General features: G+C 42.8%; 1 protein-coding gene across 4 annotated transcripts in view; it reads left to right on the top strand.

Moving 5' to 3' along the window:
- Positions 1 to 6,784: 6,784 nt before the first annotated feature.
- Positions 6,785 to 15,491, top strand: part of GLI3 (GLI family zinc finger 3) — a 207,164-nt gene continuing 198,457 nt past the window's right edge. For 2 of the 4 annotated variants that reach the window (XM_042043326.1, XM_042043323.1), the window contains exon 1: positions 6,785 to 7,020. The gene's annotated coding sequence lies outside the window, so the exon portion shown is untranslated. Of the gene's footprint in view, positions 7,021 to 7,537; positions 7,621 to 8,346; positions 8,493 to 15,491 lie in introns of those variants that run through there. The other 2 variants (XM_042043325.1, XM_042043324.1) reach the window with 2 other exon arrangements.

Genomic DNA, 15,491 nt, shown 5'->3' with positions numbered 1-15,491 from the left:
TGTAGGGAAAATGAAAGGCTCTGACAGCATTTTTGTATGTGTATAAGTACATGGGACTCTTGTCCTCTACCATTAATGACAGCTGTGCATGCTGCTGGGTCACACACCAGCAATAACTTGATCTGCTGTGAGTACTTGATCACCTGTCTGCCAAATGAAGCTGATAGAGCTTATGCTGTTTTTATATTGACTGCAGAGGAGTAGAAACATCTCATCTGATATAAATCCCGACTGTACAAGCTCCTTAGTACTTCTTGATGTCCTGACTTTCTATCTACAGAATAGCTTTATATTGAAGTGGTGTGGCATTTTGTATCCAGTACTAGAGGTTGTAAAAAGAGTTTTAGTGTCTGAACTGGAGCCTCATATGGAACACAATGACAGGAGTAAGGGTGGGAGCACAGTGACCGACAGTCCCTTCAAAGTATTGTCTGATGCAGTATATGTATTTTATTTAATCCATTCAGTGCGTACACAGTTCAATGTCCCTGTCAGAATGAGACTAAGTCAGCAACTGCTATAGACGGATAGATGTAAAACAGAGATTGAGAGAGGTAGATGTAGATAGATACATCACATGAGGTCTTGATGGATGAGAAATTCATGCTTTAGATTCACTAATCTTAGATGTCTCCTGAGTAGATATCATCAAATATGATGCACTGAATCTTTCTGTAAGGACAAATGTCCACCAAGGACAGATTAAGGCCAGTAGATTGGCTGGATTCCTGACTAGATTGGAATCTGCACCCAGGTGGCCAAGCGGATAAACCAGCAGTTCTCAGGGGTCCCTTAATTCCCATAGGATGCTACTTGATTTACAAATGCTATTGTCACACCTTACCTGGGACAACTTTAACTGGGGATGATCTGCTAGTAGTGTAGTTGTAGAGCATTAACATATTACAAAAAAGACATTGGCAAATGCCCACTAAGCAGTGGCTCTATAGGTATGCAAGGCCAGGATGAAGTTACTTAGAAGCCGTTAATCTATTTTTTCTATTGTCATTAAAAAAAAGGCAAACAAAGCCATTGTATGTGAATTTGGATTAGAACAATGGGCATTCACCACCTATTGAAATAATTATTTAAGAGGCTGACAAAAAGTCTGAAGACTACAAACTTTCCATGGTATTTGAGAATGCTTTAAAATGTTGGCTAGTAGCTTTAAGGCTTAGGGGAAAACCTAGTCATTTCCTAGGGGAGTGTCTGAATTCACCTCAGAATGTGTCTGTTCAATTCACTGCATCAACAGCTGGCAAAAAAAAAAGACATTTTGATGGATCCTTTATATATGTGATATTCTCTCCATCCCCCCATCCTGACTGACACTAGGCAATGTTAACATAGGGTTGGATATGCTAGAAAAAACTGTCTTTTTTTCTGATAAAGGTGATTTCATTAAAGGAACTGGTTTAAATTCTACCAGAACAGTCTATATAAATTACATCTCCTGGAGAAGGGCTTGTGACTATACACTGCAAAATACTGCTAAATCCTTTCACATGTAGTTCAATGGCTCAGTTGGGAAAGAAGCTGAGACAATTCCCTAGAGAGAGGCTGAAACTATCCCAGATCATTTAAAGGGGATGTTAATGATGATCTAACTAATTATAACAACCTAAATATCACCACCGTTAGCAATTTCATTTCTTATTATAGCATGGCAAAAAGGAGATAAACAGATTATTTATGCCAACTCTGTGTGAAATGTTATGATTTTTATGTCTTTATTGGATGTAGCCTGTTAGAGAGACTCTGCTTTTCCCCATATGCTACCTGCCTGATAATTAATCTGTATAGGGTGCTTTTAAGAGCAAACAAAGGAAACTCACTCTGCTTGTTTGTTTGGTGTGTTTATGGTCATATATAAAAATATCTCAGGCAGTACAACGCCATTTTAATTTCCTGGAAAAAGAAAATATTCTTCTGAATATTCATAGTAATGTGTTTTAATGCAAACTTATACCTGAAGTCAAGGAGGGTAAAAGTATTTTGAGCAAAACTTTGTATTTAAGAGATGGAGAGCTCAGACTTTCTATGTAGACAGCCCAAAAGTACAGAATTTTCTGCATAAAATAGTCCTTTTTGTCTGCGTGTAAACCCCAGCTCTTAGCCTTAATTTTCCTTCAGTAATCACAATAGAATATGAAAAAGAAATATGTAATTTTATATATTTATGAGATAGAAAGGGCTAAAAAAATTATTGCATTTTGATCTGTTTAATTTCATTATACAGCATTCAAAAAAACCTAGTGATGAATACGTTATAAATAGCTAGGTTAGTTAGATTAGACTTTCAGAGAAATAGGATGGCATACAAGAGATGATCTGGTAGAGTAGAAAGAGAAATCTGATCACTAGGGATCAGTCCCTTTTCCACTGAAATCTAGCAATATCCTCAGTGTTAGCAGAAGGAGAAAGACATAGAGGTTCCTTGCTATGGGCTGCCAGACAGAACTATGTATATCAAGTCTGTGAAGGGCTACAATGAGCATCCTTAGAAAACTCAGATTCTTGAATGAAGGTTGCTACTTTGACACATCTGGATATTTGCTGATAAATTTCCAGGGTTTTTTCGATGGCAATAATAACAGTCAAAAATCCAAATAATGGAAGGATCCAAAGTTACTAATTTACACTAGTGTGCAGCAGTACATCAGTTTATAATTTCTTTCAAAACTAAGAGATTCTAAACAATTAGCTCTTTCCCTACTCAGACCCCATCCCATTTGCCTTTCCTAAATTAATTCTCTGATAGTAACTCCAGCTAAGGTTTTTGCCCTGACCTTTATATCCTTCCCAAATGTGGTCACCTCCACACACCAGTTCTGCATCCCACCTTAGGCCGTGAACTTTTACTTGTGCCCCCAGCTGCAGCTTCTGCAGACTTTAAGGATTTTGACATGGTACCATGTCATACCCCTCTTTTTCTTCCGCTAGGTACCTCTTGAGACCTCTCTGCTGTGTGAGGCAGCCATGCAGCAAGGGAGATGCATGGGTGGGGGCAAGATGCACCAGTCAAGTTCTCTTGTGATGGATATTGCATAAATAACCAGAAATCGGTGCCATTGCTCCATATTCCAGTGCTTCACCTGAGTTTGCCCCTGTGAAAGCACAGCAGACCTGTCCATTTAACAGAATTTATTCCAGTGAGGCATTAGCCTACTGGCAGGAAGGTGACTGTCGTAAAACCTTTGTCTTCTAGTGGATGTCACCTGGATAAATAGCAACAGTTAAGGTCCTTGCATGTGTCCTGTAGAGCATTCACTGGCATTGGAGAGAAAGTGGAAGGTGCTGCAACTGGGAGCGGTGACAAGACTGGCTCTTGGTGTCGCTGAATATCAGGTCTTTTGCATGCATCTTACGTGAGCAGAGTCCCTGCTCCTTCTGATTCTGCTTTCCTGGAACAACAGGTGCGGCAAAAAGGGAATACAAACACACAGCCTGGAGGCCTGTAATTTTCCAGTCAGAGGCTGAGAAGAAGTGGGGACACAAGGTAGGCTGAAGAAATGCAAAAGTATCGTTCATGATATAACTTACAGCAGAAATGTTCTGTGGTTGTGGCATACTGTCTCAGAGAAATGAGCTTTGGCACGGGTCAACAGGTCTTCTGCAAGAGCCATTCCTACTTGCAAGGAAACATCACAGACATATCTCAGAGGTCAATTTCTTTTGGAGGGGCAATCTAGACATACGGAAAAATCATTACATTTTATTAATGTGTAGTTTTACTCTTCCCATTGCATCTTTGAAGTATGATTCCTCTGAATAAGACGTGAAAGATGGTAAGAGAGGCACCTCCCTGAACAGAGCTGCCCGTTTTCATTTTGTTTAGCTGAAGGGCCGTGGATGCTCTAAGCTTCTTTAGCGCTCTTCATTATCAAGGTGTTGAAACATTTACAATATGTTTCAAATGGCAAATGTCACCCACTCACCGTTGGTTTTTATTTTCTGCTTGGCCTGACCAGACACAGGCACTGGCAGAAACTTCTATATTGTTTCTGTGTTTTCCTTCTCTCAAGACTTTCACTGCTCTGAAATGCACCAGAAGGCTATTTTTCATAAGCGAACCTTAAGGCATTCTATCACCTCTTTAGTTTTTAAATTTTTTTGTCTGTCTTGACTGCGAGTTGAGTGTAGAGAAATGTTTGGGATTTTTATTTTTTATCTCAAATTAGAAATATGTGTGTTGAGCCGAGTTGGTGTGAATTGTAGTAAAAACAAACAAACAAGCAAAAACTTAAAAAAAAAAAAAAAGTTGTTTTCTAATGTAACAAGATGTCCAAACTCTGAGGAAAAAACTTATATTTTAAAATGTCTAAGATGAATACTGATTTGAAGGCCCAGTCTCAACTTAAAATCATGCCCCAGTTTGAATGTCTTTTAAGCTATTATTAAAAGCAGTATCTTAACATCAGCAATACTGAATTATAAATGGCTAGATAAACAGGATTTTCCACATTAATTTGTTTCTTTTACAAAGTACCATTTTGGATGTTGGTTAATTTCCCCTGCTACTTTTAAGGGTTTTCATTATACAAAGAGGAAAAAAAGAGTTTAAGAAAATTGATTGCATAAAATAGAAAGGAATATGCAATAGGCAGAAAATGAGAGAAGGGTACAATGTGCTGAAGGAATCATATTGCTCTTAAACAGATCTGTAAAGGGAGCTGAGGTTTGCCTAATCATTCTGTACACCACCAATCCCCCAGCATATATATATGTATCGGGGGGTGGTATACATGTTACATAAAGTACATACATATGGTGGTATATATAGTTCATATACCGAAAACAAAACATCCGCAGTACTGTATCACTATTATCATATATCATGAAACAGCTAACATTTTCCTGGGAGCATGAGACTGGAAAATGAAGTCTTATAAGATAAAAAAGTTGGAAGAATATCAACTCTTCATACTGGTGTTCAGATCCTGGTGTTGCACATGCCTCCTCCCTGCGTAGCGCTATGCCTGTCAGCACTATCGCTTGGGCAACCAGGGGCTGCTCCTTCTAAGCAGGGGCAGATTTGTCTCTTGGTGTGCTGTGAAATTGCTGGCTACAGAGGCATCGCACCAGGGCACAGGCTCTCATCCTGTCCTGGTGCCCGCCTCTAACAGTGCATGTGTGTGCGTGGCAGCTTGGATGTTGTGCACCTCTCACTCAGTGTGAAAGCATCTGACTACTGTGTCTGCCCTGAAAGCCAGCATGTGCTGACCTGGTGCTGTAAAACCTGCACACAAATAGGCATCCCTGGGATTGCCAGGGCAATTAGTCTGTGCCAGGGACATCCATAGGCATCTCTCCAAAGCTACTTCTTTGCACCCAGAAAAGATTTCTGGGTGAAAAACAACTCCAAACCAGTTAGTCTGAGGAAATTAGGGTTGAAGTAGCCCTTTGAGTCAGATAAAATTGCCTTCTGTTTCTAAAAATCTCATGGACCAAGTCACCTCAAACCATAAATACCTGCAGCTTTGTTTTGTAATAAAATTAACATGTTCCATAGTGAGACTAAGGGAAGCTTTATGAAATGCACAGCATCAAGAACCAGTCTTTCATTTTCATCAGCAAACATATCTTTTTTTTTCAAGCGCCACTAATTTTTTTGGGACTTCCCAAATGCTTAGGGCAGCCCGAGCCCGGGTACCTTGTTAAATTGTATATATCAGTAACAAATCTTTACTTGGCAGTGTTGTGAGCCAGGTTATGAACAAAGGTGCATATGAAGTATTTGACATTGTGATGGCAACAACTTAAATATATATATACTTTTCGTGAGAGGCAGTCCCACCTTGTGACTTGATGGAAAATGGTTGTGGTAATGTTCATTTGCGGTTTCTCAGACTTTAATATCAGGGGAGCAATCTGCAGAACTAGAAAAAGGCAAGGTGTCTTGTCAGGACGTATCATTTCCCGAAGGATGGAGATACGGGAACAAGTGCCATCCTAGTTCCTGCTATTTCTGAACCGCAGCGTGCATTGCTGTGGGAAACCTGCTCGCAAGGAGCCCGGGGGAAGAACGGAGATGAGGGCCAAAGAGGGAGGCAGCGGAGAGCCTTGTTTTGTAGGGTGAAGGCCAGAGCAGCCTGGCAGGGTGCTGGGGAGGCTGGCAGGTAGGCTGGGAAAGGAGGAGCAGGCGACGCATCACCGCCACCCTTCCCGATGCCCAAGCACTTGTATTTTTTTCCCCCAAAGAGCTATTTTTCAGTGTCACATGGCTTAGGTGAAACTTTCCTTGAAGTCGTTCAGTCAAGTCAGGCTGCGGCGCCAGAGCAAACGCGAGCCCAGAAGCCGCAGCACACAGAGAAAACCCACCCGGGGGCCACGTCTTCCCCCCAAAAGCCCTGAATTTTTGGCGGGAGGGAGAAAGGGGTGTCCAAGGCATCGGTGCGCGGGAAACGGGGCTGCAGATGCAGGCTGAGCTGAAGGATGGAGCGAGAGAGAGGGAGAGGGAGGAAGCGCGACCCGAGGCGGAGGGGCCGCTCCGGGGGGGCCCGCCGTCGCCCCGCGCTGCCTCCTGGCTGTGGGCGGGGTGTCGCCGCCCGTGGGCCGCCGCTGGGGCGGGCCGGGCCGGGCCGGGGGGATGGCGGGGGTGGAGGAGGAGGAGGAGGAAGGGGGGAGCGGGGGTGTCATGCCGAGAGCGCGCGTCGCAGCCCGGCAGGCCGCGGCCCGACCCGCACCCCGGGGCGCAGCCCTCCGCCGCTCCCCCAGGCAAGCGGCCCCGCTCCCCGGGCAGCAGCCAGCCGCGTCCCGAACAGGCGGAGGGAAGGGGGGGAAGGAGAGCGGAGCCCTCTCCGCCGCTCGAGGAAGGGGAGGGAAGGGGGAAGTTTAGCGGAGGGTGTTTGAATCGGGAGTTATCCCTAAAGAGCCTTTCCCCTGCTCTGATCCAGAGGGCTGCGCTGGAAGGAGGGGGCGGCGACGAGGAGAAGCCCTGCAACATCTGTAAAACTTGAAGGAGGCGGCGAGAGGAGCGCGCGAGACGGAGAAAAGCGAGAGGGACAACTTTTCCGACACGTGAGTACCTCGGCGCGATGTGTTCCCCTTCTTCGGTGGCTGCGCCGAGCCAAAACCATGCGGGGCGGCGGCGGGGCTGGAGGGGACGGGGGGCACGGGACGGGACAGAGGGGTCCCCCCTTCCCTACGAAAACTGTTTGGTACCGGGCGGTGGATTTGGGGATATATGTTTTTTTTTTCTTTTGCTCCCTCTCTTCTTTTTCTTCTTTTTCTCCTTTTTCTCCTCCCCCCCGCTCTTTTTGTTGAACCAAATCAGAAATGTCAGTCAGTGCGAGTGAGTCAGAAAGGATCAGATTACAAGATCACTGAAACTGATGTCGGACCCGCACACACACACCCCCACACGGAGGCAGAGGCGCGGGCTGCTCCCCGCGGGAGGCAGGCAGGGATAAAACAACCACCAACAACACCCGCCGGCCCTCCTCTGCCGCCCCCGTCCCGCCTGTGTCCCGTCCCGTCCCCCTGCCCCGCGGGATGCCCGCCGGCCTGGACGGGGGCTGGCCCCGCTAGCCGCGGCGGCGGGGGAGCAGCGCGGGGACGAACCGGCGGCCCCGGCCCTCGCCCATGGGCAGCGCGGGGGCTCGGCGGCAGCGGCGGCAGGTACGTACCCACTTGGGCTAGAAGTTCTTTGTTCCCCCGGCTCTACTCCGGGCCACTTTCTTGTCGTCTCCCAGCGCTCCGGCCCGGCTCCCGGCCCCTTTCCCGCTTCCCTAACTTGGAGGCGGGGGCAGGGGGGACCGAGGTGTCTAACCCCCAAAATGGCTGTCACGGAGCGCGGGGGCCGAGGGCGCGGGGTGCGGGGCGAGGCGGGGGCAGTCCCCGCTCCGGGCCGGGCTCGGCCGGGCACGTCCCGCGGCGGAGCTGCCGATGTGCGGGCGACAGCTGCTGTTTTATTTCCACCCCCTTCTTTCTCCTCGCCCCAACTCCCTGAGCGACTCCCAGGCGTTTTCACGCCCGTGCAGCGGGAGGCCGGCACAAACTTCGCAGGGGGAAAGGCGAGAGGAGCGGGGGAGAATCCGCTGTCAAATCTGGCGGGGCGGAGGGGCGCCCGGGGGGCCGTCGCTCTCTGCCGGCTGCTCCCTGCGAGGAAGGGGACGGTCGGGTCCCGGTCGAGAGGGGGGCGCGGGGCTGCTGGCGCCTCTCTAAGCAGAGCAGCGCTCGGCCCGCTCCGCCCCGCCGCTGGCACAGGGTCAGGCTGGGAGCGGGGCGGCGGGACGGGCCCAGCCGAGGCCGGGCGGGAGGAGCGGGGAGGCTGCCCCCGGGAGCTCCTCGGCGCCGCCCCGGCCCGGCACCGCGGCCCGGCCGTGCGCCGCCCAACTTTGGAGGGAGGGAGCAGAGCGTGTCCGCCGCGGTTCCGATTGTCCCGTGAAGTCGGTGGGGTGTTGGCACAATTCCCGCGCCTTCGGACGGGCCCGCCGGCTCGCAGCTGCTAGCGCCCGCTCCCCAACCCGCGCACCACGTGAAGAGAAAAGGTAAAAGGAAACACACGCCCCCCGCTCCCCATCTCACTCCCCAGTTTTGTTTTTAACCCTCTGGTGCGTAGTTTTGATCCGGTCCTCCGGGCACGGTGTCCGTGGCCTTCTGCCAGTTTGTATGTAGATATATTTATGTAAAAGATTTTCTCCCAGCTCCTTGCCAGCTGTTCCACATTTTCCAGCTGCCACTTCAGTTTGAAATGATGGACTGTACGGATCTCAAAGAGCCTTTTAGTCAGAGGTACGGATAGCTGTCCGTTTGATACACAGTGTCATGTTTTAGAGGCTACTTCACTAAAGGATCATTAAGTAGCAACCCACTGCAAAATGCTCATCATCGTCGCACCCCTGCTACTTCCCGCTTCATTTCCAAGGCTCAATAAACATGATTTTTTAAGCTTCAGCGTGCAGACTTCATTTCTTTTGTGTGCGTGCTACAGAAAAACTTGGAAGCGAAATTTTCCAGAGGCCTTGAGATAATGTGGCTGATAAAACCAACAAACATTTTTAGGAGGGGATGGCTGCCTCTCTCTCTCTGTGTGATGTAGGTATCTTTTTTGAAATCGTTTGACTGGAATAGTGAGAAATCAGTATGTTTCTCTGTGTTACAAAATAGTTTTTGGTGTGGTGTTCAATGAGATTATGGATTGAAATGTGCCAGAACTGGCCTTAAGTAGTTTGAATATTTGTGCAATTGCATTGTAATTTGGAAATGTGCCTCACTGATTGATTCCTATAATTATTTCATTTAGGTCCTCTATTAAAAATTAATAATGATCTGACAGTTTCTTAATTATATATGTCATGATTATTTTGAAGGAAGACGAATGCAGTGTTTTAAAAGTAAAGTAATCTTAAAATGTAAAAACTGCCGTGTTCACACCACTGTATTTCAGTTGTGGAAATATATATTAAAAGTAATGGTGATCAGTTTAGCAATGTAAACCGTAGGCAGCCTCTTGAGAGTTTGTTTATATAATGAAGGTTTGGGTATAACTAGCTAGTATGTAAATACTTTCAGTTTTGTGTATAGCCCAATTCTAACAGCATAAATAATAGTAACTATGAGAGAAGGCTATTTTAATGATGGGGATTATTTCTTTAAAAGCAGGATTATGTGATTTTGAATGAGTAGAAAGAATGAGTAAGAAAAATACTCTCTCAGTTTATGTGTATTTTTTTAAGCAGCAGTGGAAGCAAAACTATGGCTTAAGGTGCCCAAATGAATGCACTCTTGCATTCTGATAATAGCATATGGTTTTCAGCAGGACATGTTGTTTTCCAAAGCTTTTCTGTAGGAGTACTGCAAAACAAAGACATCACCTGCATTTTCCTGCTTAAGTGGAGTAACATTTTTGGCTTGAGAAGGTGTGCAGTGGCCAAGACAGTGTTTTACTTCTATACGTAATCATCAGTTGTGAAAGATTGTTCATTTTCAAACACAAAACCAGTTCGTAGCTGAGAAATTAAAGTATCAATGGTTATAAATGATTTTTTTTTCTGAATAGTTGTTGGAAAAACCAAAATACTCAAGTTTGGAGATATTAATATAATTTGTTCACCTTGCAGATTACTTGAATTTTTAACAAGATAAATGTATGCATTGATACTGACCCATGAAAGTTTCAGTTACACTTCCTGCCTTGTTTTGGGGAAAGCTATTTAATTACCTGCACTCCTGTAGTGTGTTTGAATTTCATCCTGCATATTAAAGGAAGGAATGGCATATTTTTATGTTGTAGAGTGTTAGTGAAAAGTTAGTCATCTTTGCCTGATAAATAAGGAATTTGAGGGCTATTAAAGCAGGGTTTATTTGGAGTTATGGAAAGAGGCATTTTAATGATCAGTGTTGCATGTGTTCAACTATATGGAGACAGTAATGTACAAAGAAAAAGCAGACTTGAAGGAAAAGTGAATCAACGAGTCATGAAATCCTCAGGAAAACCTTAGTAATGGAATGTTAATGCTTTTAGACTATAGTAGATTACCTTAAAAGTCAGGCTTTTCTTCTTTATGCAATTGTTGTAAATCCCTGGCTAAAGAATACTTTGAAGAATGCTTTAGTTTTTCTGGCACTCATATTCTGTAGTAATTCTGGTTGTTTTGGAAGATTCAAGATATTTTCTGCCAAGTTGCAGTTAGGCAATTAAAATGCTAAAATGGCTACAGAGGAAGCTTTTTATTCAACAAAAGGTTCAGCTGTAATAATGATTTCAAGTTGTCTTTTAACCACAGGTTTTATAGACATCCTCCTTTTATACTTTGTCATTTTTATAAGGGAATTGATTTGTTATACTTTAAAATCAAATAAAATGAGACAGAATAAACAAAAATAGGGCATGGGTGCTGCTGCAAACTTTTCAAGTTCTTTCAGTGCATTTTTCATCTTTACTTTTATTTGATAGGTCTGTGAAATAGAGCTGTAGACTGGCAGACTTTAAATGAAATTTCACACTTTGATGATTTTTTTTAAACTTTGATATATTGACAGCAAAAGGAGCTGCAAAGCTTTTATATAACTTGAGCAGTAACACCAAGCAGCAGTCAAACGTCTCTATGCATTTGTGTTTAACTGCAGAAGAAAAACATGTCCATGGGCAGTAGAGGGTTCTTATCAACTCCCTAATCCCAGATCCCAGCAAACCTTGAGGGCATGCCTCAGATCTTGCTGAAATCATTGTAGACTCTCACAGTTTGCAGATTAAATATGCTATGTGTTCCTGGCTCCAACAACAGTTTTATGAGCTCACTAAGCTTCCTGTTTTAAGATCCTTTTCTGAAGTTTTTAGGAGCTGCTAAGGGGGATGCTGTCTATGACAAGTGGTACTTATTAATTCAGGGACACTTTAGGTATTTCATCTTGTCTGTAAAAAGAGCCAAAATTGCTATTTTCAAATTAGAAGTCTAGTTGCACTGGAAAAAAGGAGCTCCTTTAAAGAGGGATTCTGTTGTTTTAATGTGTTTGTCAGTACACAAGGTGACAAAGTTTATACGAGGCTTGATTTGTTTTATGAGGCTTGACTTTGACTGGGCTCTTTAAAACGAGACTTTTTCAGTGGTAATTCTAAGCACAATGGAGCTTTTAGTACATAATTTCTTAGCCTCTTTTAACCAATTGTGTTTGTAGCAGCTCATTAAACATACCTTTGAAGTTCTCGTTCTCCTTTACGTCTCAAAAAAGGGAAAATATATTCTGCCAAGAATGAATTTCAGTGAATCAGGTGGTTAACCTGGCATTCATTGACCCTTCTGAACGTATGGCATTGCACGTTCTGAGTCTGGTCTTTTCTAGGTGCTAAATAGTTAACTCTTATATTTTATTCACTGTAATAATGTTTATGTATTCGGTGCAATAGTTTTAATTAAAAAGGAAAATACTTATTGTCCAACAACATGTGTCATATTGTTCCCAAGAGAACTTGAGCCAATTTTGTGCTTAAAGGTTATTCAGTGAATGAAATTTTGAAAGCCCATTTGTCAAGGTACTGCACGGTTTCTGTTAGTTTTCAACCCCCAAATTCATTGTCCGCATGGCCCAGTCATTAGTCAGCAGTGTATTAGTGCTGCCTTCAGGCAATGCTGCCCAGCACTTCTTCGCACCATTATAGCTCTAAAAGTGTACTCTGCCGACTGGTAGAATTACTGCTCTGATTTCCGCTTGGCTGCTTTTGAGGTAAGTCCCCTCCCTAGCTTCCAGCTCACGATAATCCCTGCTTTCTTTTAAGGCTGCTTTCTGCAGAGATTTAGGGGAAAACTTTCTTAAAGATTGTGCTGGCATCATACTGTGGTTTTGTTGTGGTGTACTCTGTACATATAAATTGTACCTGCCTTACCTTGCAAGTGTATTAAATTGGCTGCTGAAGTGTTGGTTTCTCTCTCTTTAAGAACAAAATAAAAAACGAGGTAATATAGTGATGTTAAAAACCCCTGCGAGGTTACTTAGATTACAGCAAGGGACAAAGTAATTGGGACAGAATGTGTTTGTGTCTAATTAGTTGCTGGGTGTCAGAACTGATAATATCAGAATCTACTACAAGGAGATCTGATTGAATAATTTTCTTAGCTGAAGTTGCCACTCAAATGTCAAGTTATTTTTTACACTGATTATCAAGATGATTAAGCCTTTTAAAAAATTTATTCTTTATTCATGCTCAAAATGCTGCTGTGTTTTTTTTGGTATCTGATATTTAGTTCAGGGTAAAGTACCAAACAGACCTTTTGGTGGTTTAGAGCTGAACCTCCCCCAGTAGTGTTTGCTGCTTTGTATGACACTGTTTTCTTCGCATACAAATCTGTTAATGTCAAGAAAATCAACTGTGTGTAAAGAATACATCATCCAGCTGCCCAAAGAATGAAGCCTTTATTAGATAAGATTTATGAATACCTGAAACTGAAGAGTCAGAAACACAGATCAAGTTAGTGTCAGTTCAATACGCTGTTCTGAACCGTATATATTAAAATGAAATCCTAGCACTATGGATTCTTAACTATCAGGACATGGTTCGGTGAGGTTTTGCTTGGCTCTTCAATTCACTGTGGATGTTTTTTCTAGGAAAATAATATAGCTGTATAATTCTGTGGTTACACTATTTTAACAAGGTTAGTTGATCGTGAAGTGGATTGTGCATTTGTAATGCAGCAGTTCAGAGTTTTGCTGTTGTGTTTTGTCAAGTTACAAAAACGCGAAGGAATCATGGCGCAGTTTTCCTGCTGTTATGAGACAGGTGTAAAACCTAAAGTAAACTGTAAAAGCTGAAGATAAAGTTTTATAAAGTACTTTTCACACTTGAAGTTCTTCCTGGGTATATGGAGTTTTCCTAGCTCTTTTACATGTTAAAACATCTGTGTTGTGTTAGAATGTGAAATTCTGGATGAAGGCATCCCTTAACCTGAGAGTATGCTGAGGAGATAAACAGGCTTCCAGGAATGGGACTGTGATCAAAACATGGCACTTTCAAAAACATTCTACTTGATTCCTTTGATCTTGTTTTAAAATGCTAATTGTAAAATATGGAATACAGTCTTCTTTCATTTGCATATCATAAGTTAGGAACAGAAGGCACATCTTTGCAATAGATGTACATTAAATGCATTCTTCCTTGAGCTCAGTTCCTGTATAGATTGACATTGATATATAGATCAAGTTTTGATTCTAAGGAAACTTTCATCTGTTGGGATTGATGAGATAAAACAAAAAGTGTGAAGAAAGTGGTCATTTCACTGGAATGTTGAGCTCCACTGCCTGAAATTAGAGTACTTCTGCATTTTTCTGTGGAAGTTGTAGTGACTTCTTACTTGACTAAATAAGTGGTGCAAAGCACATCCATTACAGAGGTTTGTAATTTGCTTTACCAAGCTGTTTGTCGACAAGAAGGGAAAGATAAAACCAGCCTGTATTGTGACCATAAGTCACAATAAGTCACATTCCTACATTCCTAGGAACAGTATCAGTCAAGGAAGTCATAGAGTGTTATCCACACAGCAAGTCTTGCTGTTGTCCCCCTCACTGTTCTCTCAGAATATTCCTGGCATTTCAGATCTTGAGAGTATGAATGAACCAAAATTCAGGTTTCATGAAACGAATGCGTTGCCAAAGGAAATCCCTGCACTGTTACTTAAGTTTGTTTTTTGACTTAGTGCTGCTGAATTCCTGAAAAAAGATAGGGCAAAAGCAGAGTATAGACTTGGTAGGGAAGTTTGAAGTGTTGCCCCTCATTGTAACCTATTGCTACAAACAGTACAGTTCACAGGAGATTTTTTTTCTACCCCTTGGTGCTAATTCTTTTACAGCTAATCTTACTTTGACATAATTATTAGTTTTTCCTGCTGCAGAATTTGAAGCACAAGAACAAGTAGGATTGCAAAACAAGCAGTAACACAGCTTATTCTGAATTTTTGAGCAATATGAGGCAGTTTAATTGGAAGGAGTTCTGATTCCTCCTGGGTAAGTGCATTACTGGTTTTAAACACAACCCCCCTCCCTAAATATACTAAAGTATTCGGAGACTTGAAAGATATGTAGCACTTTCTATTTTTTAAGAAATAAACTTTATTCTTTCCATTGTATTTGGGTAGTTCGTAAGAGAGTCAAAAAAGGAATAAGGCAACCCAAGACCATGTGATTAAAATAACAAATGCTTAAATGCAGGGTTAATGACCTGATTTATTTGTTTTGTTTTGGTTGTGAGGTTATTTGCTTGTTTGCTTTTCCTTAAAGTTCAGTTTCTTATTGTAAAGAATCTCAGACAATGAATTGATTATAAAATTTTACCTCAGAGGATATATCATATCTGACTTGTAAAGCCACTGAGATGTATTTTAAGTTGGGGCTCTGTCTCCCTCAGCTTCATGTTGCATGTTCCCAAACAGCAGCTTCTGTGAGGGATAGACTAGGTGGAGATGGACAGTTCAACCTGAATCCTTCAGTGTCGTTATCCATTAAGTTCTGTTTACTGAGTATGAAAATGAATAATTTATTTCCTGGCAGAAATCTGTTTTATTTAGATACAGAGTTTAATCTGTTGAAGTAATAGTGAAAACATTTAATTGGGGTTATACTTAACAGCTTTTTAAATCCGAAAACAAAAGTAGATATAATCTACTTGTAAGACTGTGTGGTTGATGTGTATTTAAAGCAACTGAGGTGCTGCCTCAGTAGAAAGTGCCACTTACTGATCCTACTGTATGTGTATGTTTTAAATACTTTCAGAACTTTCAGGTAACTGAGTAGCAGAAATACATAAGCAAGTATAATTCCCCTGGAGTCGAGCAACTATTACAATCAATCAGTACTTCAGTGTATGCCATAGAATATTTTCTTGCTTAGGATCTTAATCACAAGGATGCTAATAGCACTGCTTTGCCTAGCTGATTGCCTTTGTGTTTGTGATCCTCGTTGTTGTTGCCACAAGCTATTTAACCTATCAGGAATAGATCAGATCGTCATTAACCAGGCTTTAGGTCTAGTTGTTTTTCAGTCTTTATGGGGGGAAAGAA

This window comes from Corvus kubaryi, unplaced genomic scaffold (genome assembly GCF_017639235.1).
Source record: "Corvus kubaryi isolate FWS band 111438036 unplaced genomic scaffold, C.kubaryi_AGA036_p1.0 37398, whole genome shotgun sequence".
Lineage (NCBI taxonomy): Eukaryota > Metazoa > Chordata > Aves > Passeriformes > Corvidae > Corvus > Corvus kubaryi.
The sequence above is the reverse complement of the archived record's forward strand: the minus strand, read 5'-3'. Positions and strand labels throughout refer to the sequence as shown.